The sequence below is a fragment of the Symsagittifera roscoffensis genome, chromosome 6 (assembly GCF_963678635.1).
Source record: "Symsagittifera roscoffensis chromosome 6, txSymRosc1.1, whole genome shotgun sequence".
In the NCBI taxonomy this organism is placed as follows: domain Eukaryota; kingdom Metazoa; phylum Xenacoelomorpha; order Acoela; family Convolutidae; genus Symsagittifera; species Symsagittifera roscoffensis.
The window spans coordinates 33,907,237-33,933,652 of record NC_087067.1 but is presented as its reverse complement, the minus strand read 5'-3'; the positions used below and the strand labels follow the sequence as shown (position 1 = coordinate 33,933,652).

General features: G+C 37.5%; 22 non-coding genes across 22 annotated transcripts; all 22 read right to left on the bottom strand.

Moving 5' to 3' along the window:
* Positions 1–973: 973 nt before the first annotated feature.
* Positions 974–1,092, bottom strand: LOC134849985 (5S ribosomal RNA). The gene has a single exon (XR_010163966.1). It is a non-coding gene; the product is annotated as a 5S ribosomal RNA (ribosomal RNA).
* Positions 1,093–2,252: 1,160 nt separating this feature from the next.
* On the bottom strand, positions 2,253–2,371 carry LOC134849984 (5S ribosomal RNA). The gene has a single exon (XR_010163965.1). It is a non-coding gene; the product is annotated as a 5S ribosomal RNA (ribosomal RNA).
* A 1,160-nt stretch (positions 2,372–3,531) lies between these two features.
* On the bottom strand, positions 3,532–3,650 carry LOC134849000 (5S ribosomal RNA). Its single transcript, XR_010163046.1, has one exon. It is a non-coding gene; the product is annotated as a 5S ribosomal RNA (ribosomal RNA).
* Positions 3,651–4,809: 1,159 nt separating this feature from the next.
* Positions 4,810–4,928, bottom strand: LOC134849983 (5S ribosomal RNA). The gene has a single exon (XR_010163964.1). It is a non-coding gene; the product is annotated as a 5S ribosomal RNA (ribosomal RNA).
* Positions 4,929–6,088: 1,160 nt separating this feature from the next.
* LOC134849007 (5S ribosomal RNA) lies at positions 6,089–6,207 on the bottom strand. Its single transcript, XR_010163052.1, has one exon. It is a non-coding gene; the product is annotated as a 5S ribosomal RNA (ribosomal RNA).
* Positions 6,208–7,366: 1,159 nt separating this feature from the next.
* Positions 7,367–7,485, bottom strand: LOC134849982 (5S ribosomal RNA). Its single transcript, XR_010163963.1, has one exon. It is a non-coding gene; the product is annotated as a 5S ribosomal RNA (ribosomal RNA).
* A 1,147-nt stretch (positions 7,486–8,632) lies between these two features.
* On the bottom strand, positions 8,633–8,751 carry LOC134849980 (5S ribosomal RNA). Its single transcript, XR_010163961.1, has one exon. It is a non-coding gene; the product is annotated as a 5S ribosomal RNA (ribosomal RNA).
* Positions 8,752–9,910: 1,159 nt separating this feature from the next.
* Positions 9,911–10,029, bottom strand: LOC134849979 (5S ribosomal RNA). The gene has a single exon (XR_010163960.1). It is a non-coding gene; the product is annotated as a 5S ribosomal RNA (ribosomal RNA).
* A 1,159-nt stretch (positions 10,030–11,188) lies between these two features.
* On the bottom strand, positions 11,189–11,307 carry LOC134849063 (5S ribosomal RNA). The gene has a single exon (XR_010163106.1). It is a non-coding gene; the product is annotated as a 5S ribosomal RNA (ribosomal RNA).
* A 1,160-nt stretch (positions 11,308–12,467) lies between these two features.
* Positions 12,468–12,586, bottom strand: LOC134850215 (5S ribosomal RNA). The gene has a single exon (XR_010164185.1). It is a non-coding gene; the product is annotated as a 5S ribosomal RNA (ribosomal RNA).
* A 1,160-nt stretch (positions 12,587–13,746) lies between these two features.
* Positions 13,747–13,865, bottom strand: LOC134849978 (5S ribosomal RNA). Its single transcript, XR_010163959.1, has one exon. It is a non-coding gene; the product is annotated as a 5S ribosomal RNA (ribosomal RNA).
* A 67-nt stretch (positions 13,866–13,932) lies between these two features.
* LOC134849977 (5S ribosomal RNA) lies at positions 13,933–14,051 on the bottom strand. Its single transcript, XR_010163958.1, has one exon. It is a non-coding gene; the product is annotated as a 5S ribosomal RNA (ribosomal RNA).
* A 493-nt stretch (positions 14,052–14,544) lies between these two features.
* Positions 14,545–14,663, bottom strand: LOC134849029 (5S ribosomal RNA). Its single transcript, XR_010163074.1, has one exon. It is a non-coding gene; the product is annotated as a 5S ribosomal RNA (ribosomal RNA).
* A 1,163-nt stretch (positions 14,664–15,826) lies between these two features.
* Positions 15,827–15,945, bottom strand: LOC134848973 (5S ribosomal RNA). Its single transcript, XR_010163020.1, has one exon. It is a non-coding gene; the product is annotated as a 5S ribosomal RNA (ribosomal RNA).
* Positions 15,946–17,104: 1,159 nt separating this feature from the next.
* Positions 17,105–17,223, bottom strand: LOC134848945 (5S ribosomal RNA). The gene has a single exon (XR_010162994.1). It is a non-coding gene; the product is annotated as a 5S ribosomal RNA (ribosomal RNA).
* Positions 17,224–18,379: 1,156 nt separating this feature from the next.
* Positions 18,380–18,498, bottom strand: LOC134848953 (5S ribosomal RNA). The gene has a single exon (XR_010163002.1). It is a non-coding gene; the product is annotated as a 5S ribosomal RNA (ribosomal RNA).
* Positions 18,499–19,659: 1,161 nt separating this feature from the next.
* Positions 19,660–19,778, bottom strand: LOC134849976 (5S ribosomal RNA). Its single transcript, XR_010163957.1, has one exon. It is a non-coding gene; the product is annotated as a 5S ribosomal RNA (ribosomal RNA).
* A 1,161-nt stretch (positions 19,779–20,939) lies between these two features.
* LOC134848919 (5S ribosomal RNA) lies at positions 20,940–21,058 on the bottom strand. The gene has a single exon (XR_010162970.1). It is a non-coding gene; the product is annotated as a 5S ribosomal RNA (ribosomal RNA).
* A 1,159-nt stretch (positions 21,059–22,217) lies between these two features.
* Positions 22,218–22,336, bottom strand: LOC134849124 (5S ribosomal RNA). Its single transcript, XR_010163164.1, has one exon. It is a non-coding gene; the product is annotated as a 5S ribosomal RNA (ribosomal RNA).
* Positions 22,337–23,495: 1,159 nt separating this feature from the next.
* Positions 23,496–23,614, bottom strand: LOC134849123 (5S ribosomal RNA). The gene has a single exon (XR_010163163.1). It is a non-coding gene; the product is annotated as a 5S ribosomal RNA (ribosomal RNA).
* Positions 23,615–24,774: 1,160 nt separating this feature from the next.
* On the bottom strand, positions 24,775–24,893 carry LOC134849122 (5S ribosomal RNA). The gene has a single exon (XR_010163162.1). It is a non-coding gene; the product is annotated as a 5S ribosomal RNA (ribosomal RNA).
* A 1,158-nt stretch (positions 24,894–26,051) lies between these two features.
* Positions 26,052–26,170, bottom strand: LOC134849121 (5S ribosomal RNA). Its single transcript, XR_010163161.1, has one exon. It is a non-coding gene; the product is annotated as a 5S ribosomal RNA (ribosomal RNA).
* Between the last annotated feature and the right edge of the window lie 246 nt (positions 26,171–26,416).

Below are 26,416 nucleotides of genomic sequence, written 5' to 3'. Positions count from 1 at the left end.
CCCAATGTGTTTTATGGCCAAATCAGCTGGTCAAAACCTATGGAGCGTGTACAAGGTGCCTTGAATGACCATCTATGGCATGATAGCCGCACATCCACTGTAAGTGGCATATGATTGAATACCAGCAAGGATACTGTTAGTTGCTTTTAGCCTAATTGTTGTGATAAAATTATTAAATAGGTAAGTATTCAAATCTATTTGATAAGTTTTCTTGAATGCACTCTGCGACAGCGGAGGGCAGCCCAATTCTCTTGAAAAATGCAAGAAAAAAAATTGCACTAACATAAAAGTTAGCTTTTAGGCCGATTTTCGTCCAAAATGGCCGAAATTCGGGTCCCCCCAAATTTTCAACTGATCATTACTCCATGTACACTTGAGCTACAAACGTCGTTTTGGGCTCGTTGGAATTGTCCTGAGCTCAAATTTATTAAACGAGATGAAAAAAATGAACTTTGAACGAAAAAAAAAACAAAAATTTTGAAAATTTCATTTTTTGCACCACGCTCGATTAGGCTTAACTTTTTGGTATCACCGAGATTTCAAAAGCTTATAACTTTGTGTTGGACCGACGAAATTGGTTCATTTTCTCAGTCCCCCAAGATTTGACTATGATCTTGTGATCCAAATAATAAAATTTGGAAATTTTAAAATTTTTGGGCAAGTTATGGCCGTTCGCGCAATTCACCAGGCTCGATTGGGCTTATTTTTTTGACATCACCGAAATTCAAAAGGCTATAACTCAAAGACCCCAAAAGTTATCTCCATTATTTTTGACCTATCAGCAGCTGATTGTACACAAAATTGATACTGCAAAAAAAATTTTTTCGGTTTTCTTTTGTTTTGGCCAAAATTTGACCCATTGAAAATTTTTGCACCACGCTCGATTAGGCTTAACTTTTTGACATCACCGAACTTTAAACAGCAATAACTCTTAGCGCATAAAAGTAAAATAATTACTTTTGCTTTAAATAAAAGCCTACAACACCTGGTGTTCCCAGGCGGTCTCCCATCCAAGTACTAACCAGGCCCAATGTTGCTTAACTTCGGTGATCGGACGAGAACCGGTGCATTCAACATGGTATGGTCGTAGGCATTTGAGTTACTCCGCTTTCATTTATATCCTTACTAGCTTATGTCTATGTACATTACTTTTAAAACACTCGCCCTCGCGCGAGAGTAAAAATATGCTCTTATACCATGTAAAATTTTGCACGCTCACGTTATAATTTGTGCATTTCAAACAAAATACTGAAAATTGACATTGTTTGGAATTTTTTTGGCCCAATGTGTTTTATGGCCAAATCAGCTGGGCAAAACCTATGGAGCGTGTACAAGGTGCCTTGAATGACCATCTATGGCATGATAGCCGCACATCCACTGTAAGTGGCATATGATTGAATACCAGCAAGGATACTGTCAGTTGCTTTTAGCCTAATTGTTGTGATAAACTTATTAAATAGGTAAGTATTCAAATCTATTTGTTAAGTTTTCTTTGAATGCACTCTGCGACAGCGGAGGGCAGCCCAAATCTCTTGAAAAATGCAAGAAAAAAAATTGCACTAACTTAAAAGTTAGCTTTTAGGCCGATTTTCGTCCAAAATGGCCGAAATTCGGGTCCACCCAAATATTCAACTGATGATTACTCCATGTACACTTGAGCTACAAACGTCGTTTTGGGCTCGTTGGAATTTTCCTGAGCTCAAATTTATGAAACGAGATGAAAAAAATGAACTTTGAACGAAAAAAAAACAAAAATTTTGAAAATTTCATTTTTTGCACCACGCTCGATTAGGCTTAACTTTTTGGTATCACCGAGATTTCAAAAGCTTATAACTTTGTGTTGGACCGACGAAATTGGTTCATTTTCTCAGTCCCCCAAGATTTGACTATGATCTTGTGATCCAAATAATAAAATTTGGAAATTTTAAAATTTTTGGGCAAGTAATGGCCGTTCGCGCAATTCACCAGGCTCGATTGGGCTTATTTTTTTGACATCACCGAAATTCAAAAGGCTATAACTCAAAGACCCCAAAAGTTATCTCCATTATTTTTGACCTATCAGCAGCTGATTGTACACAAAATTGATACGGCAAAATAAATTTTCCGGTTTTCTTTTGTTTTGGCCAAAATTTGACCCATTGAAAATTTTTGCACCACGCTCGATTAGGCTTAACTTTTTGACATCACCGAACTTTAAACAGCAATAACTCTTAGCGCATAAAAGTAAAAAAATTACTTTTGCTTTAAATAAAAGCCTACAACACCTGGTGTTCCCAGGCGGTCTCCCATCCAAGTACTAACCAGGCCCAATGTTGCTTAACTTCGGTGATCGGACGAGAACCGGTGCATTCAACATGGTATGGTCGTAGGCATTTGAGTTACTCCGCTTTCATTTATATCCTTACTAGCTTATGTCTATGTACATTACTTTTAAAACACTCGCCCTCGCGCGAGAGTAAAAATATGCTCTTATACCATGTAAAATTTTGCACGCTCACGTTATAATTTATGCATTTCAAACAAAATACTGAAAATTGACATTGTTTGGAATTTTTTTGGCCCAATGTGTTTTATGGCCAAATCAGCTGGGCAAAACCTATGGAGCGTGTACAAGGTGCCTTGAATGACCATCTATGGCATGATAGCCGCACATCCACTGTAAGTGGCATATGATTGAATACCAGCAAGGATACTGTCAGTTGCTTTTAGCCTAATTGTTGTGGTAAACTTATTAAATAGGTAAGTATTCAAATCTATTTGTCAAGTTTTCTTTGAATGCACTCTGCGACAGCGGAGGGCAGCCCAATTCTCTTGAAAAATGCAAGAAAAAAAATTGCGCTAACTTAAAAGTTAGCTTTTAGGCCGATTTTCGTCCAAAATGGCCGAAATTCGGGTCCCCCCAAATTTTCAACTGATGATTACTCCATGTACACTTGAGCTACAAACGTCGTTTTGGGCTCGTTTGAATTGTCCTGAGCTCAAATTTATGAAACGAGATGAAAAAAATGAACTTTGAACGAAAAAAAAACAAAAATTTTGAAAATTTCATTTTTTGCACCACGCTCGATTAGGCTTAACTTTTTGGTATCACCGAGATTTCAAAAGCTTATAACTTTGTGTTGGACCGACGAAATTGGTTCATTTTCTCAGTCCCCCAAGATTTGACTATGATCTTGTGATCCAAATAATAAAATTTGGAAATTTTAAAATTTTTGGGCAAGTAATGGCCGTTCGCGCAATTCACCAGGCTCGATTGGGCTTATTTTTTTGACATCACCGAAATTCAAAAGGCTATAACTCAAAGACCCCAAAAGTTATCTCCATTATTTTTGACCTATCAGCAGCTGATTGTACACAAAATTGATACGGCAAAATAAATTTTCCGGTTTTCTTTTGTTTTGGCCAAAATTTGACCCATTGAAAATTTTTGCACCACGCTCGATTAGGCTTAACTTTTTGACATCACCGAACTTTAAACAGCAATAACTCTTAGCGCATAAAAGTAAAAGAATTACTTTTGCTTTAAATAAAAGCCTACAACACCTGGTGTTCCCAGGCGGTCTCCCGTCCAAGTACTAACCAGGCCCAATGTTGCTTAACTTCGGTGATCGGACGAGAACCGGTGCATTCAACATGGTATGGTCGTAGGCATTTGAGTTACTCCGCTTTCATTTATATCCTTACTAGCTTATGTCTATGTACATTAATTTTAAAACACTCGCCCTCGCGCGAGAGTAAAAATATGCTCTTATACCATGTAAAATTTGCACGCTCACGTTATAATTTATGCATTTCAAACAAAATACTGAAAATTGACATTGTTTGGAATTTTTTTGGCCCAATGTGTTTTATGGCCAAATCAGCTGGTCAAAACCTATGGAGCGTGTACAAGGTGCCTTGAATGACCATCTATGGCATGATAGCCGCACATCCACTGTAAGTGGCATATGATTGAATACCAGCCAGGATACTGTCAGTTGCTTTTAGCCTAATTGTTGTGATAAACTTATTAAATAGGTAAGTATTCAAATCTATTTGATAAGTTTTCTTTGAATGCACTCTGCGACAGCGGAGGGCAGCCCAATTCTCTTGAAAAATGCAAGAAAAAAAATTGCACTAAGTTAAAAGTTAGCTTTTAGGCCGATTTTCGTCCAAAATGGCCGAAATTCGGGTCCCCCCAAATTTTCAACTGATGATTACTCCACGTACACTTGAGCTAAAAACGTCGTTTTGGGCTCTTTGGAATTGTCCTAAGCTCAAAATTATGAAACGAGATGAAAAAATGAACTTTGAACGAAAAAAAAAACAAAAATTTTGAAAATTTCATTTTTTGCACCACGCTCGATTAGGCTTAACTTTTTGGTATCACCGAGATTTCAAAAGCTTATAACTTTGTGTTGGACCGACGAAATTGGTTCATTTTCTCAGTCCCCCAAGATTGGACTATGATCTTGTGATCCAAATAATAAAATTTGGAAATTTTAAAATTTTTGGGCAAGTTATGGCCGTTCGCGCAATTCACCAGGCTCGATTGGGCTTAATTTTTTGACATCACCGAAATTCAAAAGGCTATAACTCAAAGACCCCAAAAGTTATCTCCATTATTTTTGACCTATCAGCAGCTGATTGTACACAAAATTGATACGGCAAAATAAATTTTCCGGTTTTCTTTTGTTTTGACCAAAATTTGACCCATTGAAAATTTTTGCACCACGCTCGATTAGGCATAACTTTTTGACATCACCGAACTTTAAACAGCAATAACTCTTAGCGCATAAAAGTAAAAGAATTACTTTTGCTTTAAAGAAAAGCCTACAACACCTGGTGTTCCCAGGCGGTCTCCCATCCAAGTACTAACCAGGCCCAATGTTGCTTAACTTCGGTGATCGGACGAGAACCGGTGCATTCAACATGGTATGGTCGTAGGCATTTGAGTTACTCCGCTTTCATTTATATCCTTACTAGCTTATGTCTATGTACATTACTTTTAAAACACTCGCCCTCGCGCGAGAGTAAAAATATGCTCTTATACCATGTAAAATTTTGCACGCTCACGTTATAATTTATGCATTTCAAACAAAATACTGAAAATTGACATTGTTTGGAATTTTTCTGGCCCAATGTGTTTTATGGCCAAATCAGCTGGGCAAAACCTATGGAGCGTGTACAAGGTGCCTTGAATGACCATCTATGGCATGATAGCCGCACATCCACTGTAAGTGGCATATGATTGAATACCAGCAAGGATACTGTCAGTTGCTTTTAGCCTAATTGTTGTGATAAACTTATTAAATAGGTAAGTATTCAAATCTATTTGTCAAGTTTTCTTTGAATGCACTCTGCGACAGCGGAGGGCAGCCCAATTCTCTTGAAAAATGCAAGAAAAAAAATTGCACTAACTTAAAAGTTAGCTTTTAGGCCGATTTTCGTCCAAAATGGCCGAAATTCGGGTCCCCCCAAATTTTCAACTGATGATTACTCCACGTACACTTGAGCTACAAACGTCGTTTTGGGCTCGTTGGAATTTTCCTGAGCTCAAAATTATGAAACAAGATGAAAAAAATGAAGTTTGAACGAAAAAAAAACAAAAATTTTGAAAATTTCATTTTTTGCACCACGCTCGATTAGGCTTAACTTTTTGGTATCACCGAGATTTCAAAAGCTTATAACTTTGTGTTGGACCGACGAAATTGGTTCATTTTCTCAGTCCCCCAAGATTTGACTATGATCTTGTGATCCAAATAATAAAATTTGGAAATTTTAAAATTTTTGGGCAAGTTATGGCCGTTCGCGCAATTCACCAGGCTCGATTGGGCTTATTTTTTTGACATCACCGAAATTCAAAAGGCTATAACTCAAAGACCCCAAAAGTTATCTCCATTATTTTTGACCTATCAGCAGCTGATTGTACACAAAAATGATACGGCAAAATAAATTTTCCGGTTTTCTTTTGTTTTGGCCAAAATTTGACCCATTGAAAATTTTTGCACCACGCTCGATTAGGCTTAACTTTTTGACATCACCGAACTTTAAACAGCAATAACTCTTAGCGCAGAAAAGTAAAAGAATTTCTTTTGCTTTAAATAAAAGCCTACAACACCTGGTGTTCCCAGGCGGTCTCCCATCCAAATACTAACCAGGCCCAATGTTGCTTAACTTCGGTGATCGGACGAGAACCGGTGCATTCAACATGGTATGGTCGTAGGCATTTGAGTTACTCCGCTTTCATTTATATCCTTACTAGCTTATGTCTATGTACATTACTTTTAAAACACTCGCCCTCGCGCGAGAGTAAAAATATGCTCTTATACCATGTAAAATTTTGCACGCTCACGTTATAATTTATGCATTTCAAACAAAATACTGAAAATTGACAATGTTTGGAATTTTTTTGGCCCAATGTGTTTTATGGCCAAATCAGCTGGTCAAAACCTATGGAGCGTGTACAAGGTGCCTTGAATGACCATCTATGGCATGATAGCCGCACATCCACTGTAAGTGGCATATGATTGAATACCAGCAAGGATACTGTCAGTTGCTTTTAGCCTAATTGTTGTGATAAACTTATTAAATAGGTAAGTATTCAAATCTATTTGTCAAGTTTTCTTTGAATGCACTCTGCGACAGCGGAGGGCAGCCCAATTCTCTTGAAAAATGCAAGAAAAAAAATTGCACTAAGTTAAAAGTTAGCTTTTAGGCCGATTTTCGTCCAAAATGGCCGAAATTCGGGTCCCCCCAAATTTTCAACTGATGATTACTCCACGTATACTTGAGCTAAAAACGTCGTTTTGGGCTCGTTGGAATTGTCCGGAGCTCAAATTTATGAAACGAGATGAAAAAAATGAACTTTGAACGAAAAAAAAACAAAAATTTTGAAAATTTCATTTTTTGCACCACGCTCGATTAGGCTTAACTTTTGGTATCACCGAGATTTCAAAAGCTTATAACTTTGTGTTGGACCGACGAAATTGGCTCATTTTCTCAGTCCCCCAAGATTTGACTATGATCTTGTGATCCAGATAATAAAATTTGGAAATTTTAAAATTTTTGGGCAAGTTATGGCCGTTCGCGCAATTCACCAGGCTCGATTGGGCTTATTTTTTTGACATCACCGAAATTCAAAAGGCTATAACTCAAAGACCCCAAAAGTTATCTCCATTATTTTTGACCTATCAGCAGCTGATTGTACACAAAATTGATACTGCAAAATAAATTTTTCGGTTTTCTTTTGTTTTGGCCAAAATTTGACCCATTGAAAATTTTTGCACCACGCTCGATTAGGCTTAACTTTTTGACATCACCGAACTTTAAACAGCAATAGCTCTTAGCGCATAAAAGTAAAAGAATTACTTTTGCTTTAAATAAAAGCCTACAACACCTGGTGTTCCCAGGCGGTCTCCCATCCAAGTACTAACCAGGCCCAATGTTGCTTAACTTCGGTGATCGGACGAGAACCGGTGCATTCAACATGGTATGGTCGTAGGCATTTGAGTTACTCCGCTTTCATTTATATCCTTACTAGCTTATGTCTATGTACATTACTTTTAAAACACTCGCCCTCGCGCGAGAGTAAAAATATGCTCTTATACCATGTAAAATTTTGCACGCTCACGTTATAATTTATGCATTTCAAACAAAATACTGAAAATTGACATTGTTTGGATTTTTTTGGCCCAATGTGTTTTATGGCCAAATCAGCTGGTCAAAACCTATGGAGCGTGTACAAGGTGCCTTGAATGACCATCTATGGCATGATAGCCGCACATCCACTGTAAGTGGCATATGATTGAATACCAGCCAGGATACTGTCAGTTGCTTTTAGCCTAATTGTTGTGATAAACTTATTAAATAGGTAAGTATTCAAATCTATTTGATAAGTTTTCTTTGAATGCACTCTGCGACAGCGGAGGGCAGCCCAATTCTCTTGAAAAATGCAAGAAAAAAAATTGCACTAAGTTAAAAGTTAGCTTTTAGGCCGATTTTCGTCCAAAATGGCCGAAATTCGGGTCCCCCCAAATTTTCAACTGATGATTACTCCACGTATACTTGAGCTAAAAACGTCGTTTTGGGCTCGTTGGAATTGTCCGGAGCTCAAATTTATGAAACGAGATGAAAAAAATGAACTTTGAACGAAAAAAAAACAAAAATTTTGAAAATTTCATTTTTTGCACCACGCTCGATTTTGGTATCACCGAGATTTCAAAAGCTTATAACTTTGTGTTGGACCGACGAAATTGGCTCATTTTCTCAGTCCCCCAAGATTTGACTATGATCTTGTGATCCAGATAATAAAATTTGGAAATTTTAAAATTTTTGGGCAAGTTATGGCCGTTCGCGCAATTCACCAGGCTCGATTGGGCTTATTTTTTTGACATCACCGAAATTCAAAAGGCTATAACTCAAAGACCCCAAAAGTTATCTCCATTATTTTTGACCTATCAGCAGCTGATTGTACACAAAATTGATACTGCAAAATAAATTTTTCGGTTTTCTTTTGTTTTGGCCAAAATTTGACCCATTGAAAATTTTTGCACCACGCTCGATTAGGCTTAACTTTTTGACATCACCGAACTTTAAACAGCAATAGCTCTTAGCGCATAAAAGTAAAAGAATTACTTTTGCTTTAAATAAAAGCCTACAACACCTGGTGTTCCCAGGCGGTCTCCCATCCAAGTACTAACCAGGCCCAATGTTGCTTAACTTCGGTGATCGGACGAGAACCGGTGCATTCAACATGGTATGGTCGTAGGCATTTGAGTTACTCCGCTTTCATTTATATCCTTACTAGCTTATGTCTATGTACATTACTTTTAAAACACTCGCCCTCGCGCGAGAGTAAAAATATGCTCTTATACCATGTAAAATTTTGCACGCTCACGTTATAATTTATGCATTTCAAACAAAATACTGAAAATTGACATTGTTTGGATTTTTTTGGCCCAATGTGTTTTATGGCCAAATCAGCTGGTCAAAACCTATGGAGCGTGTACAAGGTGCCTTGAATGACCATCTATGGCATGATAGCCGCACATCCACTGTAAGTGGCATATGATTGAATACCAGCCAGGATACTGTCAGTTGCTTTTAGCCTAATTGTTGTGATAAACTTATTAAATAGGTAAGTATTCAAATCTATTTGATAAGTTTTCTCTGTTTGCACTCTGCGGCAGCGGAGGGCAGCCCAATTCTCTTGAAAAATGCAAGAAAAAAAATTGCACTAACTTAAAAGTTAGCTTTTAGGCCGATTTTCGTCCAAAATGGCCGAAATTCGGGTCCCCCCAAATTTTCAACTGATGATTACTCCACGTATACTTGAGCTAAAAACGTCGTTTTGGGCTCGTTGGAATTGTACTGAGCTCAAATTTATGAAACGAGATGAAAAAAATGAACTTTGAACGAAAAAAAAAACAAAAATTTTGAAAATTTCATTTTTTGCACCACGCTCGATTAGGCTTAACTTTTGGTATCACCGAGATTTCAAAAGCTTATAACTTTGTGTTGGACCGACGAAATTGGCTCATTTTCTCAGTCCCCCAAGATTTGACTATGATCTTGTGATCCAGATAATAAAATTTGGAAATTTTAAAATTTTTGGGCAAGTTATGGCCGTTCGCGCAATTCACCAGGCTCGATTGGGCTTATTTTTTTGACATCACCGAAATTCAAAAGGCTATAACTCAAAGACCCCAAAAGTTATCTCCATTATTTTTGACCTATCAGCAGCTGATTGTACACAAAATTGATACTGCAAAATAAATTTTTCGGTTTTCTTTTGTTTTGGCCAAAATTTGACCCATTGAAAATTTTTGCACCACGCTCGATTAGGCTTAACTTTTTGACATCAACGAACTTTAAACAGCAATAGCTCTTAGCGCATAAAAGTAAAAGAATTACTTTTGCTTTAAATAAAAGCCTACAACACCTGGTGTTCCCAGGCGGTCTCCCATCCAAGTACTAACCAGGCCCAATGTTGCTTAACTTCGGTGATCGGACGAGAACCGGTGCATTCAACATGGTATGGTCGTAGGCATTTGAGTTACTCCGCTTTCATTTATATCCTTACTAGCTTATGTCTATGTACATTACTTTTAAAACACTCGCCCTCGCGCGAGAGTAAAAATATGCTCTTATACCATGTAAAATTTTGCACGCTCACGTTATAATTTATGCATTTCAAACAAAATACTGAAAATTGACATTGTTTGGAATTTTTTTGGCCCAATGTGTTTTATGGCCAAATCAGCTGGTCAAAACCTATGGAGCGTGTACAAGGTGCCTTGAATGACCATCTATGGCATGATAGCCGCACATCCACTGTAAGTGGCATATGATTGAATACCAGCCAGGATACTGTCAGTTGCTTTTAGCCTAATTGTTGTGATAAACTTATTAAATAGGTAAGTATTCAAATCTATTTGATAAGTTTTCTTTGAATGCACTCTGCGACAGCGGAGGGCAGCCCAATTCTCTTGAAAAATGCAAGAAAAAAAATTGCACTAAGTTAAAAGTTAGCTTTTAGGCCGATTTTCGTCCAAAATGGCCGAAGTTCGGGTCCCCCCAAATTTTCAACTGATGATTACTCCACGTACACTTGAGCTAAAAACGTCGTTTTGGGCTCGTTGGAATTGTCCTGAGCTCAAATTAATGAAACGAGATGAAAAAAATGAACTTTGAACGAAAAAAAAACAAAAATTTTGAAAATTTCATTTTTTGCACCACGCTCGATTAGGCTTAACTTTTGGTATCACCGAGATTTCAAAAGCTTATAACTTTGTGTTGGACCGACGAAATTGGCTCATTTTCTCAGTCCCCCAAGATTTGACTATGATCTTGTGATCCAGATAATAAAATTTGGAAATTTTAAAATTTTTGGGCAAGTTATGGCCGTTCGCGCAATTCACCAGGCTCGATTGGGCTTATTTTTTTGACATCACCGAAATTCAAAAGGCTATAACTCAAAGACCCCAAAAGTTATCTCCATTATTTTTGACCTATCAGCAGCTGATTGTACACAAAATTGATACTGCAAAATAAATTTTTCGGTTTTCTTTTGTTTTGGCCAAAATTTGACCCATTGAAAATTTTTGCACCACGCTCGATTAGGCTTAACTTTTTGACATCACCGAACTTTAAACAGCAATAGCTCTTAGCGCATAAAAGTAAAAGAATTACTTTTGCTTTAAATAAAAGCCTACAACACCTGGTGTTCCCAGGCGGTCTCCCATCCAAGTACTAACTAGGCCCAATGTTGCTTAACTTCGGTGATCGGACGAGAACCGGTGCATTCAACATGGTATGGTCGTAGGCATTTGAGTTACTCCGCTTTCATTTATATCCTTACTAGCTTATGTCTATGTACATTACTTTTAAAACACTCGCCCTCGCGCGAGAGTAAAAATATGCTCTTATACCATGTAAAATTTTGCACGCTCACGTTATAATTTATGCATTTCAAACAAAATACTGAAAATTGACATTGTTTGGAATTTTTTTGGCCCAATGTGTTTTATGGCCAAATCAGCTGGTCAAAACCTATGGAGCGTGTACAAGGTGCCTTGAATGACCATCTATGGCATGATAGCCGCACATCCACTGTAAGTGGCATATGATTGAATACCAGCCAGGATACTGTCAGTTGCTTTTAGCCTAATTGTTGTGATAAACTTATTAAATAGGTAAGTATTCAAATCTATTTGATAAGTTTTCTTTGAATGCACTCTGCGACAGCGGAGGGCAGCCCAATTCTCTTGAAAAATGCAAGAAAAAAAATTGAACTAAGTTAAAAGTTAGCTTTTAGGCCGATTTTCGTCCAAAATGGCCGAAATTCGGGTCCCCCCAAATTTTCAACTGATGATTACTCCACGTACACTTGAGCTACAAACGTCGTTTTGGGCTCGTTGGAATTGTCTTGAGCTCAAATTTATGAAACAAAATGAAAAAAATGAACTTTGAACGAAAAAAAAAAACAAAAATTTTGAAAATTTCATTTTTTCCACCACGCTCGATTAGGCTTAACTTTTGGTATCACCGAGATTTCAAAAGCTTATAACTTTGTGTTGGACCGACAAAATTGGCTCATTTTCTCAGTCCCCCAAGATTTGACTATGATCTTGTGATCCAAATAATAAAATTTGGAAATTTAAAATTTTTGGGCAAGTTATGGCCGTTCGCGCAATTCACCAGGCTCGATTGGGCTTATTTTTTTGACATCAGCGAAATTCAAAAGGCTATAACTCAAAGACCCCAAAAGTTATCTCCATTATTTTTGACCTATCAGCAGCTGATTGTACACAAAATTGATACTGCAAAAGAAATTTTTCGGTTTTCTTTTGTTTTGGCCAAAATTTGACCCATTGAAAATTTTTGCACCACGCTCGATTAGGCTTAACTTTTTGACATCACCGAACTTTAAACAGCAATAACTCTTAGCGCATAAAAGTAAAAGAATTACTTTTGCTTTAAATAAAAGCCTACAACACCTGGTGTTCCCGGGCGGTCTCCCATCCAAGTACTAACCAGGCCCAATGTTGCTTAACTTCGGTGATCGGACGAGAACCGGTGCATTCAACATGGTATGGTCGTAGGCATTTGAGTTACTCCGCTTTCATTTATATCCTTACTAGCTTATGTCTATGTACATTACTTTTAAAACACTCGCCCTCGCGCGAGAGTAAAAATATGCTCTTATACCATGTAAAATTTTGCACGCTCACGTTATAATTTATGCATTTCAAACAAAATACTGAAAATTGACATTGTTTGGAATTTTTTTGGCCCAATGTGTTTTATGGCCAAATCAGCTGGTCAAAACCTATGGAGCGTGTACAAGGTGCCTTGAATGACCATCTATGGCATGATAGCCGCACATCCACTGTAAGTGGCATATGATTGAATACCAGCCAGGATACTGTCAGTTGCTTTTAGCCTAATTGTTGTGATAAACTTATTAAATAGGTAAGTATTCAAATCTTTTTGATAAGTTTTCTTTGAATGCACTCTGCGACAGCGGAGGGCAGCCCAATTCTCTTGAAAAATGCAAGAAAAAAAAATTGCACTAAGTTAAAAGTTAGCTTTTAGGCCGATTTTCGTCCAAAATGGCCGAAATTCGGGTCCCCCCAAATTTTCAACTGATGATTACTCCACGTACACTTGAGCTACAAACGTCGTTTTGGGCTCGTTGGAATTGTCCTGAGCTCAAATTTATGAAACGAGATGAAAAAAATGAACTTTGAATGAAAAAAAAACTAAAATTTTGAAAATTTCATTTTTTGCACCACGCTCGATTAGGCTTAACTTTTGGTATCACCGAGATTTCAAAAGCTTATAACTTTGTGTTGGACCGACAAAATTGGCTCATTTTCTCAGTCCCCCAAGATTTGACTATGATCTTGTGATCCAAATAATAAAATTTGGAAATTTTAAAATTTTTGGGCAAGTTATGGCCGTTCGCGCAATTCACCAGGCTCGATTGGGCTTATTTTTTTGACATCACCGAAATTCAAAAGGCTATAACTCAAAGACCCCAAAAGTTATCTCCATTATTTTTGACCTATCAGCAGCTGATTGTACACAAAATTGATACTGCAAAAGAAATTTTTCGGTTTTCTTTTGTTTTGGCCAAAATTTGACCCATTGAAAATTTTTGCACTACGCTCGATTAGGCTTAACTTTTTGACATCACCGAACTTTAAACAGCAATAACTCTTAGCGCATAAAAGTAAAAGAATTATTTTTGCTTTAAATAAAAGCCTACAACACCTGGTGTTCCCAGGCGGTCTCCCATCCAAGTACTAACCAGGCCCAATGTTGCTTAACTTCGGTGATCGGACGAGAACCGGTGCATTCAACATGGTATGGTCGTAGGCATTTGAGTTACTCCGCTTTCATTTATATCCTTACTTAAAGTAAAAGAATTATTTTTGCTTTAAATAAAGCCTACAACACCTGGTGTTCCCAGGCGGTCTCCCATCCAAGTACTAACCAGGCCCAATGTTGCTTAACTTCGGTGATCGGACGAGAACCGGTGCATTCAACATGGTATGGTCGTAGGCATTTGAGTTACTCCGCTTTCATTTCATTTTTTGCACCACGCTCGATTAGGCTTAACTTTTTGGTATCACCGAGATTTCAAAAGCTTATAACTTTGTGTTGGACCGACGAAATTGGTTCATTTTCTCAGTCCCCCAAGATTTGACTATGATCTTGTGATCCAAATAATAAAATTTTTGGGCAAGTTATGGCCGTTCGCGCAATTCACCAGGCTCGATTGGGCTTATTTTTTTGACATCACCGAAATTCAAAAGGCTATAACTCAAAGACCTCAAAAGTTATCTCCATTATTTTTGACCTATCAGCAGCTGATTTTACACAAAATTGATACTGCAAAAGAAATTTTTCGGCTTTCTTTTGTTTTGGCCAAAATTTGACCCATTGAAAATTTTTGCACCACGCTCGATTAGGCTTAACTTTTTGACATCACCGAACTTTAAACAGCAATAACTCTTAGCGCATAAAAGTAAAAGAATTACTTTTGCTTTAAATAAAAGCCTACAACACCTGCTGTTCCCAGGCGGTCTCCCATCCAAGTACTAACCAGGCCCAATGTTGCTTAACTTCGGTGATCGGACGAGAACCGGTGCATTCAACATGGTATGGTCGTAGGCATTTGAGTTACTCCGCTTTCATTTATATCCTTACTAGCTTATGTCTATGCACATTACTTTTAAAACACTCGCCCTCGCGCGAGAGTAAAAATATGTTCTTATGCCATGTAAAATTTTGCACGCTCACGTTATAATTTATGCATTTCAAACAAAATACTGAAAATTGACATTGTTTGGAATTTTTTTGGCCCAATGTGTTTTATGGCCAAATCAGCTGGTCAAAACCTATGGAACGTGTACAAGGTGCCTTGAATGACCATCTATGGCTTGATAGCCGCACATCCACTGTAAGTGGCATATGATTGAATACCAGCCAGGATACTGTCAATTGCTTTTAGCCTAATTGTTGTGATAAACTTATTAAATAGGTAAGTATTCAAATCTATTTGATAAGATTTCTTTGAATGCACTCTGCGACTGCGGAAGGCAGCCCAATTCTCTTGAAAAATGCAAGAAAAAAAATTGCACTAACGTAAAAGTTAGCTTTTAGGCCGATTTTCGTCCAAAATGGCCGAAATTCGGGTCCCCCCAAATTTTCAACTGATGATTACTCCACGTACACTTGAGCTACAAACGTCGTTTTGGGCTCGTTGGAATTGTCCTGAGCTCAAATTTATGAAACAAGATGAAAAAAAATGAACTTTGAACGAAAAAAAAAAACAAAAATTTTGAAAATTTCATTTTTTGCACCACGCTCGATTAGGCTTAACTTTTTGGTATCACCGAGATTTCAAAAGCTTATAACTTTGTGTTGGACCGACGAAATTGGTTCATTTTCTCAGTCCCCCAAGATTTGACTATGATCTTGTGATCCAAATAATAAAATTTGGAAAATTTAAAATTTTTGGGCAAGTTATGGCCGTTCGCGCAATTCACCAGGCTCGATTGGGCTTATTTTTTTGACATCACCGAAATTCAAAAGGCTATAACTCAAAGACCTCAAAAGTTATCTCCATTATTTTTGACCTATCAGCAGCTGATTTTACACAAAATTGATACTGCAAAAGAAATTTTTCGGCTTTCTTTTGTTTTGGCCAAAATTTGACCCATTGAAAATTTTTGCACCACGCTCGATTAGGCTTAACTTTTTGACATCACCGAACTTTAAACAGCAATAACTCTTAGCGCATAAAAGTAAAAGAATTACTTTTGCTTTAAATAAAAGCCTACAATACCTGGTGTTCCCAGGCGGTCTCCCATCCAAGTACTAACCAGGCCCAATGTTGCTTAACTTCGGTGATCGGACGAGAACCGGTGCATTCAACATGGTATGGTCGTAGGCATTTGAGTTACTCCGCTTTCATTTATATCCTTACTAGCTTATGTCTATGCACATTACTTTTAAAACACTCGCCCTCGCGCGAGAGTAAAAATATGTTCTTATGCCATGTAAAATTTTGCACGCTCACGTTATAATTTATGCATTTCAAACAAAATACTGAAAATTGACATTGTTTGGAATTTTTTTGCCCAATGTGTTTTATGGCCAAATCAGCTGGTCAAAACCTATGGAACGTGTACAAGGTGCCTTGAATGACCATCTATGGCATGATAGCCGCACATCCACTGTAAGTGGCATATGATTGAATACCAGCCAGGATACTGTCAATTGCTTTTAGCCTAATTGTTGTGATAAACTTATTAAATAGGTAAGTATTCAAACCTATTTGATAAGTTTTCTTTGAATGCACTCTGCGACTGCGGAGGGCAGCCCAATTCTCTTGAAAAATGCAAGAAAAAAAATGCACTAACGTAAAAGTTAGCTTTTAGGCCGATTTTCGTCCAAAATGGCCGAAATTCGGGTCCCCCCAAATTTTCAACTGATGATTACTCCACGTACACTTGAGCTACAAACGTCGTTTTGGGCTCGTTGGAATTGTCCTGAGCTCAAATTTATGAAACAAGATGAAAAAAAATGAACTTTGAACGAAAAAAAAACAAAAATTTTGAAAATTTCCTTTTTTGCACCACGCTCGATTAGGCTTAACTTTTTGGTATCACCGAGATTTCAAAAGCTTATAACTTTGTGTTGGACCGACGAAATTGGTTCATTTTCTCAGTCCCCCAAGATTTGACTATGATCTTGTGATCCAAATAATAAAATTTGGAAAATTTAAAATTTTTGGGCAAGTTATGGCCGTTCGCGCAATTCACCAGGCTCGATTGGGCTTATTTTTTTGACATCACCGAAATTCAAAAGGCTATAACTCAAAGACCCCAAAAGTTATCTCCATTATTTTTGACCTATCAGCAGCTGATTTTACACAAAATTGATACTGCAAAAGAAATTTTTCGGCTTTCTTTTGTTTTGGCCAAAATTTGACCCATTGAAAATTTTTGCACCACGCTCGATTAGGCTTAACTTTTTGACATCACCGAACTTTAAACAGCAATAACTCTTAGCGCATAAAAGTAAAAGAATTACTTTTGCTTTAAATAAAAGCCTACAACACCTGGTGTTCCTAGGCGGTCTCCCATCCAAGTACTAACCAGGCCCAATGTTGCTTAACTTCGGTGATCGGACGAGAACCGGTGCATTCAACATGGTATGGTCGTAGGCATTTGAGTTACTCCGCTTTCATTTATATCCTTACTAGCTTATGTCTATGCACATTACTTTTAAAACACTCGCCCTCGCGCGAGAGTAAAAATATGTTCTTATGCCATGAAAAATTTTGCACGCTCACGTTATAATTTATGCATTTCAAACAAAATACTGAAAATTGACATTGTTTGGAATTTTTTTGGCCCAATGTGTTTTATGGCCAAATCAGCTGGTCAAAACCTATGGAACGTGTACAAGGTGCCTTGAATGACCATCTATGGCATGATAGCCGCACATCCACTGTAAGTGGCATATGATTGAATACCAGCCAGGATACTGTCAGTTGCTTTTAGCCTAATTGTTGTGATAAACTTAATAAATAGGTAAGTATTCAAATCTATTTGATAAGTTTTCTTTGAATGCACTCTGCGACAGCGGAGGGCAGCCCAGTTTTCTTGAAAAATGCAAGAAAAAAAATTGCACTAACAAGTTAGCTTTTAGGCCGATTTTCGTCCAAAATGGCCGAAATTCGGGTCCCCCCAAATTTTCAACTGATGATTACTCCACGTACACTTGAGCTACAAACGTCGTTTTGGGCTCGTTGGAATTTTCCTGAGCTCAAATTTATGAAACAAGATGAAAAAAATGAACTTTGAACGAAAAAAAAACAAAAATTTTGAAAATTTCATTTTTTGCACCACGCTCGATTAGGCTTAACTTTTTGGTATCACCGAGATTTCAAAAGCTTATAACTTTGTGTTGGACCGACGAAATTGGTTCATTTTCTCAGTCCCCCAAGATTTGACTATGATCTTGTGATCCAAATAATAAAATTTGGAAATTTTAAAATTTTTGGGCAAGTTATGGCCGTTCGCGCAATTCACCAGGCTCGATTGGGCTTATTTTTTTGACATCACCGAAATTCAAAAGGCTATAACTCAAAGACCCCAAAAGTTATCTCCATTATTTTTGACCTATCAGCAGCTGATTGTACACAAAATTGATACGGCAAAATAAATTTTTCGGTTTTCTTTTGTTTTGGCCAAAATTTGACCCATTGAAAATTTTTGCACCACGCTCGATTAGGCTTAACTTTTTGACATCACCGAACTTTAAACAGCAATAACTCTTAGCGCATAAAAGTAAAAGAATTACTTTTGCTTTAAATAAAAGCCTACAACACCTGGTGTTCCCAGCCGGTCTCCCATCCAAGTACTAACCAGGCCCAATGTTGCTTAACTTCGGTGATCGGACGAGAACCGGTGCATTCAACATGGTATGGTCGTAGGCATTTGAGTTACTCCGCTTTCATTTATATCCTTACTAGCTTATGTCTATGCACATTACTTTTAAAACACTCGCCCTCGCGCGAGAGTAAAAATATGCTCTTATACCATGTAAAATTTTGCACGCTCACGTTATAATTTATGCATTTCAAACAAAATACTGAAAATTGACATTGTTTGGAATTTTTTTGGCCCAATGTGTTTTATAGCCAAATCAGCTGGTCAAAACCTATGGAGCGTGTACAAGGTGCCTTGAATGACCATCTATGGCATGATAGCCGCACATCCACTGTAAGTGGCATATGATTGAATACCAGCCAGGATACTGTCAGTTGCTTTTAGCCTAACTGTTGTGATAAACTTAATAAATAGGTAAGTATTCAAACCTATTTGATAAGTTTTCTTTGAATGCACTCTGCGACTGCGGAGGGCAGCCCAATTCTCTTGAAAAATGCAAGAAAAAAAAATGCACTAACGTAAAAGTTAGCTTTTAGGCCGATTTTCGTCCAAAATGGCCGAAATTCGGGTCCCCCCAAATTTTCAACTGACGATTACTCTACGTACACTTGAGCTACAAACGTCGTTTTGGGCTCGTTGGAATTGTCCTGAGCTCAAATTTATGAAACATGATGAAAAAAATGAACTTTGAACGAAAAAAAAAACAAAAATTTTGAAAATTTCATTTTTTGCACCACGCTCGATTAGGCTCAACTTTTTGGTATCACCGAGATTTCAAAAGCTTATAACTTTGTGTTGGACCGACGAAATTGGTTCATTTTCTCAGTCCCCCAAGATTTGACTATGATCTTGTGATCCAAATAATAAAATTTGGAAATTTTAAAATTTTTGGGCAAGTTATGGCCGTTCGCGCAATTCACCAGGCTCGATTGGGCTTATTTTTTTGACATCACCGAAATTCAAAAGGCTATAACTCAAAGACCCCAAAAGTTATCTCCATTATTTTTGACCTATCAGCAGCTGATTGTACACAAAATTGATACGGCAAAATAAATTTTTCGGTTTTCTTTTGTTTTGGCCAAAATTTGACCCATTGAAAATTTTTGCACCACGCTCGATTAGGCTTAACTTTTTGACATCACCGAACTTTAAACAGCAATAACTCTTAGCGCATAAAAGTAAAAGAATTACTTTTGCTTTAAATAAAAGCCTACAACACCTGGTGTTCCCAGGCGGTCTCCCATCCAAGTACTAACCAGGCCCAATGTTGCTTAACTTCGGTGATCGGACGAGAACCGGTGCATTCAACATGGTATGGTCGTAGGCATTTGAGTTACTCCGCTTTCATTTATATCCTTACTAGCTTATGTCTATGTACATTACTTTTAAAACACTCGCCCTCGCGCGAGAGTAAAAATATGCTCTTATAACATGTAAAATTTTGCACGCTCACGTTATAATTTATGCATTTCAAACAAAATACTGAAAATTGACATTGTTTGGAATTTTTTTGGCCCAATGTGTTTTATGGCCAAATCAGCTGGTCAAAACCTATGGAGCGTGTACAAGGTGCCTTGAATGACCATCTATGGCATGATAGCCGCACATCCACTGTAAGTCGCATATGATTGAATACCAGCCAGGATACTGTCAGTTGCTTTTAGCCTAATTGTTGTGATAAACTTATTAAATAGGTAAGTATTCAAATCTATTTGATAAGTTTTCTTTGAATGCACTCTGCGACAGCGGAGGGCAGCCCAATTCTCTTGAAAAATGAAAGAAAAAAAATTGCACTAACTGAAAAGTTAGCTTTTAGGCCGATTTTCGTCCGAAATGGCCGAAATTCGGGTCCCCCCAAATTTTCAACTGATGATTACTCCACGTACACTTGAGCTACAAGCGTCGTTTTGGGCTCGTTGGAATTGTCCTGAGCTCAAATTTATGAAACAAGATGAAAACAATGAACTTTGATAGAAAAAAAAAACAAAAATTTTGAAAATTTCATTTTTTGCACCACGCTCGATTAGGCTTAACTTTTTGGTATCACCGAGATTTCAAAAGCTTATAACTTTGTGTTGGACCGACGAAACTGGTTCATTTTCTCAGTCCCCCAAGATTTGACTATGATCTTGTGATCCAAATAATAAAATTTGGAAATTTTTCAATTTTTGGGCAAGTTATGGCCGTTCGCGCAGTTCACCAGGCTCGATTGGGCTTATTTTTTTGACATCACCGAAATTCAAAAGCCTATAACTCAAAGACCCCAAAAGTTATCTCCATTATTTTTGACCTATCAGCAGCTTATTGTACACAAAATTGATACTGCAAAAGAAATTTTTCGGTTTTCTTTTGTTTTGGCCAAAATTTGACCCATTGAAAATTTTTGCACCACGCTCGATTAGGCTTAACTTTTTGACATCACCGAACTTTAAACAGCAATAACTCTTAGCGCATAAAAGTAAAAGAATTACTTTTGCTTTAAATAAAAACCTACAACACCTGGTGTTCCCAGGCGGTCTCCCATCCAAGTACTAACCAGGCCCAATGTTGCTTAACTTCGGTGATCGGACGAGAACCGGTGCATTCAACATGGTATGGTCGTAGGCATTTGAGTTTTTCCGCTTTCATTTATATCCTTACTAGCTTATGTCTATGTACATTACTTTTAAAACACTCGCCCTCGCGCGAGAGTAAAAAAATGCTCTTATACCATGTAAAATTTTGCACGCTCACGTTATAATTTATGCATTTCAAACAAAATACTGAAAACTGACATTGTTTGGAATTTTTTTGGCCCAATGTGTTTTATGGCCAAATCAGCTGGTCAAAACCTATGGAGCGTGTACAAGGTGCCTTGAATGACCATCTATGGCATGATAGCCGCACATCCACTGTAAGTGGCATATGATTGAATACCAGCCAGGATACTGTCAGTTGCTTTTAGCCTAATTGTTGTGATAAACTTATTAAATAGGTAAGTATTCAAATCTATTTGATAAGTTTTCTTTGAATGCACTCTGCGACAGCGGAGGGCAGCCCAATTCTCTTGAAAAATGCAAGAAAAAAAATTGCACTAACTTAAAAGTTAGCTTTTAGGCCGATTTTCGTCCAAAATGGCCGAAATTCGGGTCCCCCCAAATTTTCAACTGATGATTACTCCACGTACACTTGAGCTACAAACGTCGTTTTGGGCTCGTTGGAATTTTCCTGAGCTCAAATTTATGAAACAAGATGAAAAAAATGAACTTTGAAGGAAAAAAAAACAAAAATTTTGAAAATTTCATTTTTTGCACCACGCTCGATTAGGCTTAACTTTTTGGTATCACCGAGATTTCAAAAGCTTATAACTTTGTGTTGGACCGACGAAATTAGTTCATTTTCTCAGTCGCCCAAGATTTGACTATGATCTTGTGATCCAAATAATAAAATTTGGAAATTTTTCAATTTTTGGGCAAGTTATGGCCGTTCGCGCAATTCACCAGGCTCGATTGGGCTTATTTTTTTGACATCACCGAAATTCAAAAGGCTATTACTCAAAGACCCCAAAAGTTATCTCCATTATTTTGACCTATCAGCAGCTGATTGTACACAAAATTGATACTGCAAAAGAAATTTTTCGGTTTTCTTTTGTTTTGGCCAAAATTTGACCCATTGAAAATTTTTGCACCACGCTCGATTAGGCTTAACTTTTTGACATCACCGAATTTTAAACAGCAATAACTCTTAGCGCATAAAAGTAAAAGAATTACTTTTGCTTTAAATAAAAGCCTACAACACCTGGTGTTCCCAGGCGGTCTCCCATCCAAGTACTAACCAGGCCCAATGTTGCTTAACTTCGGTGATCGGACGAGAACCGGTGCATTCAACATGGTATGGTCTTAGGCATTTGAGTTACTCCGCTTTCATTTATATCCTTACTAGCTTATGTCTATGTACATTACTTTTAAAACACTCGCCCTCGCGCGAGAGTAAAAATATGCTCTTATACCATGTAAAATTTTGCACGCTCACGTTATAATTTATGCATTTCAAACAAAATACTGAAAATTGACATTGTTTGGAATTTTTTTGGCCCAATGTGTTTTATGGCCAAATCAGCTGGTCAAAACCTATGGAGCGTGTACAAGGTGCCTTGAATGACCATCTATGGCATGATAGCCGCACATCCACTGTAAGTGGCATATGATTGAATACCAGCCAGGATACTGTCAGTTGCTTTTAGCCTAATTGTTGTGATAAACTTATTAAATAGGTAAGTATTCAAATCTATTTGATAAGTTTTCTTTGAATGCACTCTGCGACAGCGGAGGGCAGCCCAATTCTCTTGAAAAATGCAAGAAAAAAAATTGCACTAACTTAAAAGTTAGCTTTTAGGCCGATTTTCGTCCAAAATGGCCGAAATTCGGGTCCCCCCAAATTTTCAACTGATGATTACTCCACGTACACTTGAGCTACAAACGTCGTTTTGGGCTCGTTGGAATTGTCCTGAGCTCAAATTTATGAAACAAGATGAAAAAAATGAACTTTGAAGGAAAAAAAAACAAAAATTTTGAAAATTTCATTTTTTGCACCACGCTCGATTAGGCTTAACTTTTTGGTATCACCGAGATTTCAAAAGCTTATAACTTTGTGTTGGACCGACGAAATTAGTTCAATTTCTCAGTCGCCCAAGATTTGACTATGATCTTGTGATCCAAATAATAAAATTTGGAAATTTTTCAATTTTTGGGCAAGTTATGGCCGTTCGCGCAATTCACCAGGCTCGATTGGGCTTATTTTTTTGACATCACCGAAATTCAAAAGGCTATTACTCAAAGACCCCAAAAGTTATCTCCATTATTTTGACCTATCAGCAGCTGATTGTACACAAAATTGATACTGCAAAAGAAATTTTTCGGTTTTCTTTTGTTTTGGCCAAAATTTGACCCATTGAAAATTTTTGCACCACGCTCGATTAGGCTTAACTTTTTGACATCACCGAATTTTAAACAGCAATAACTCTTAGCGCATAAAAGTAAAAGAATTACTTTTGCTTTAAATAAAAGCCTACAACACCTGGTGTTCCCAGGCGGTCTCCCATCCAAGTACTAACCAGGCCCAATGTTGCTTAACTTCGGTGATCGGACGAGAACCGGTGCATTCAACATGGTATGGTCTTAGGCATTTGAGTTACTCCGCTTTCATTTATATCCTTACTAGCTTATGTCTATGTACATTACTTTTAAAACACTCGCCCTCGCGCGAGAGTAAAAATATGCTCTTATACCATGTAAAATTTTGCACGCTCACGTTATAATTTATGCATTTCAAACAAAATACTGAAAATTGACATTGTTTGGAATTTTTTTGGCCCAATGTGTTTTATGGCCAAATCAGCTGGTCAAAACCTATGGAGCGTGTACGAGGTGCCTTGAATGACCATCTATGGCATGCTAGCCGCACATCCACTGTAAGTGGCATATGATTGAATACCAGCCAGGATACTGTCAGTTGCTTTTAGCCTAATTGTTGTGATAAACTTATTAAATAGGTAAGTATTCAAATCTATTTGATAAGTTTTCTTTGAATGCACTCTGCGACAGCGGAAGGCAGCCCAATTCTCTTGAAAAATGCAAGAAAAAAAATTGCACTAACTTAAAAGTTAGCTTTTAGGCCGATTTTCGTCCAAAATGGCCGAAATTCGGGTCCCCCCAAATTTTCAACTGATGATTACTCCACGTACACTTGAGCTACAAACGTCGTTTTGGGCTCGTTGGAATTGTCCTGAGCTCAAATTTATGAAACAAGATGAAAAAAAATGAACTTTGAACGAAAAAAAAACAAAAATTTTGAAAATTTCATTTTTTGCACCACGCTCGATTAGGCTTAACTTTTTGGTATCACCGAGATTTCAAAAGCTTATAACTTTGTGTTGGACCGACGAAATTGGTTCATTTTCTCAGTCGCCCAAGATTTGACTATGATCTTGTGATCCAAATAATAAAATTTGGAAATTTTTAATTTTTTGGGCAAGTTATGGCCGTTCGCGCAATTCACCAGGCTCGATTGGGCTTATTTTTTTGACATCACCGAAATTCAAAAGGCTATTACTCAAAGACCCCAAAAGTTATCTCCATTATTTTGACCTATCAGCAGCTGATTGTACACAAAATTGATACTGCAAAAGAAATTTTTCGGTTTTCTTTTATTTTGGCCAAAATTTGACCCATTGAAAATTTTTGCACCACGCTCGATTAGGCTTAACTTTTTGACATCACCGAATTTTAAACAGCAATAACTCTTAGCGCATAAAAGTAAAAGAATTACTTTTGCTTTAAATAAAAGCCTACAACACCTGGTGTTCCCAGGCGGTCTCCCATCCAAGTACTAACCAGGCCCAATGTTGCTTAACTTCGGTGATCGGACGAGAACCGGTGCATTCAACATGGTATGGTCTTAGGCATTTGAGTTACTCCGCTTTCATTTATATCCTTACTAGCTTATGTCTATGTACATTACTTTTAAAACACTCGCCCTCGCGCGAGAGTAAAAATATGCTCTTATACCATGTAAAATTTTGCACGCTCACGTTATAATTTATGCATTTCAAACAAAATACTGAAAATTGACATTGTTTGGAATTTTTTTGGCCCAATGTGTTTTATGGCCAAATCAGCTGGTCAAAACCTATGGAGCGTGTACAAGGTGCCTTGAATGACCATCTATGGCATGATAGCCGCACATCCACTGTAAGTGGCATATGATTGAATACCAGCCAGGATACTGTCAGTTGCTTTTAGCCTAATTGTTGTGATAAACTTATTAAATAGGTAAGTATTCAAATCTATTTGATAAGTTTTCTTTGAATGCACTCTGCGACAGCGGAGGGCAGCCCAATTCTCTTGAAAAATGCAAGAAAAAAAATTGCACTAAGTTAAAAGTTAGCTTTTAGGCCGATTTTCGTCCAAAATGGCCGAAATTCGGGTCCCCCCAAATTTTCAACTGATGATTACTCCACGTACACTTGAGCTACAAACGTCGTTTTGGGCTCGTTGGAATTTTCCTGAGCTCAAATTTATGAAACAAGATGAAGAAAATGAACTTTGAACGAAAAAAAAACAAAAATTTTGAAAATTTCATTTTTTGCACCACGCTCGATTAGGCTTAACTTTTTGGTATCACCGAGATTTCAAAAGCTTATAACTTTGTGTTGGACCGACGAAATTGGTTCATTTTCTCAGTCGCCCAAGATTTGACTATGATCTTGTGATCCAAATAATAAAATTTGGAAATTTTTAAATTTTTGGGCAAGTTATGGCCGTTCGCGCAATTCACCAGGCTCGATTGGGCTTATTTTTTTGACATCACCGAAATTCAAAAGGCTATTACTCAAAGACCCCAAAGTTATCTCCATTATTTTGACCTATCAGCAGCTGATTGTACACAAAATTGATACTGCAAAAGAAATTTTTCGGTTTTCTTTTATTTTGGCCAAAATTTGACCCATTGAAAATTTTTGCACCACGCTCGATTAGGCTTAACTTTTTGACATCACCGAATTTTAAACAGCAATAACTCTTAGCGCATAAAAGTAAAAGAATTACTTTTGCTTTAAATAAAAGCCTACAACACCTGGTGTTCCCAGGCGGTCTCCCATCCAAGTACTAACCAGGCCCAATGTTGCTTAACTTCGGTGATCGGACGAGAACCGGTGCATTCAACATGGTATGGTCTTAGGCATTTGAGTTACTCCGCTTTCATTTATATCCTTACTAGCTTATGTCTATGTACATTACTTTTAAAACACTCGCCCTCGCGCGAGAGTAAAAATATGCTCTTATACCATGTAAAATTTTGCACGCTCACGTTATAATTTATGCATTTCAAACAAAATACTGAAAATTGACATTGTTTGGAATTTTTTTGGCCCAATGTGTTTTATGGCCAAATCAGCTGGTCAAAACCTATGGAGCGTGTACAAGGTG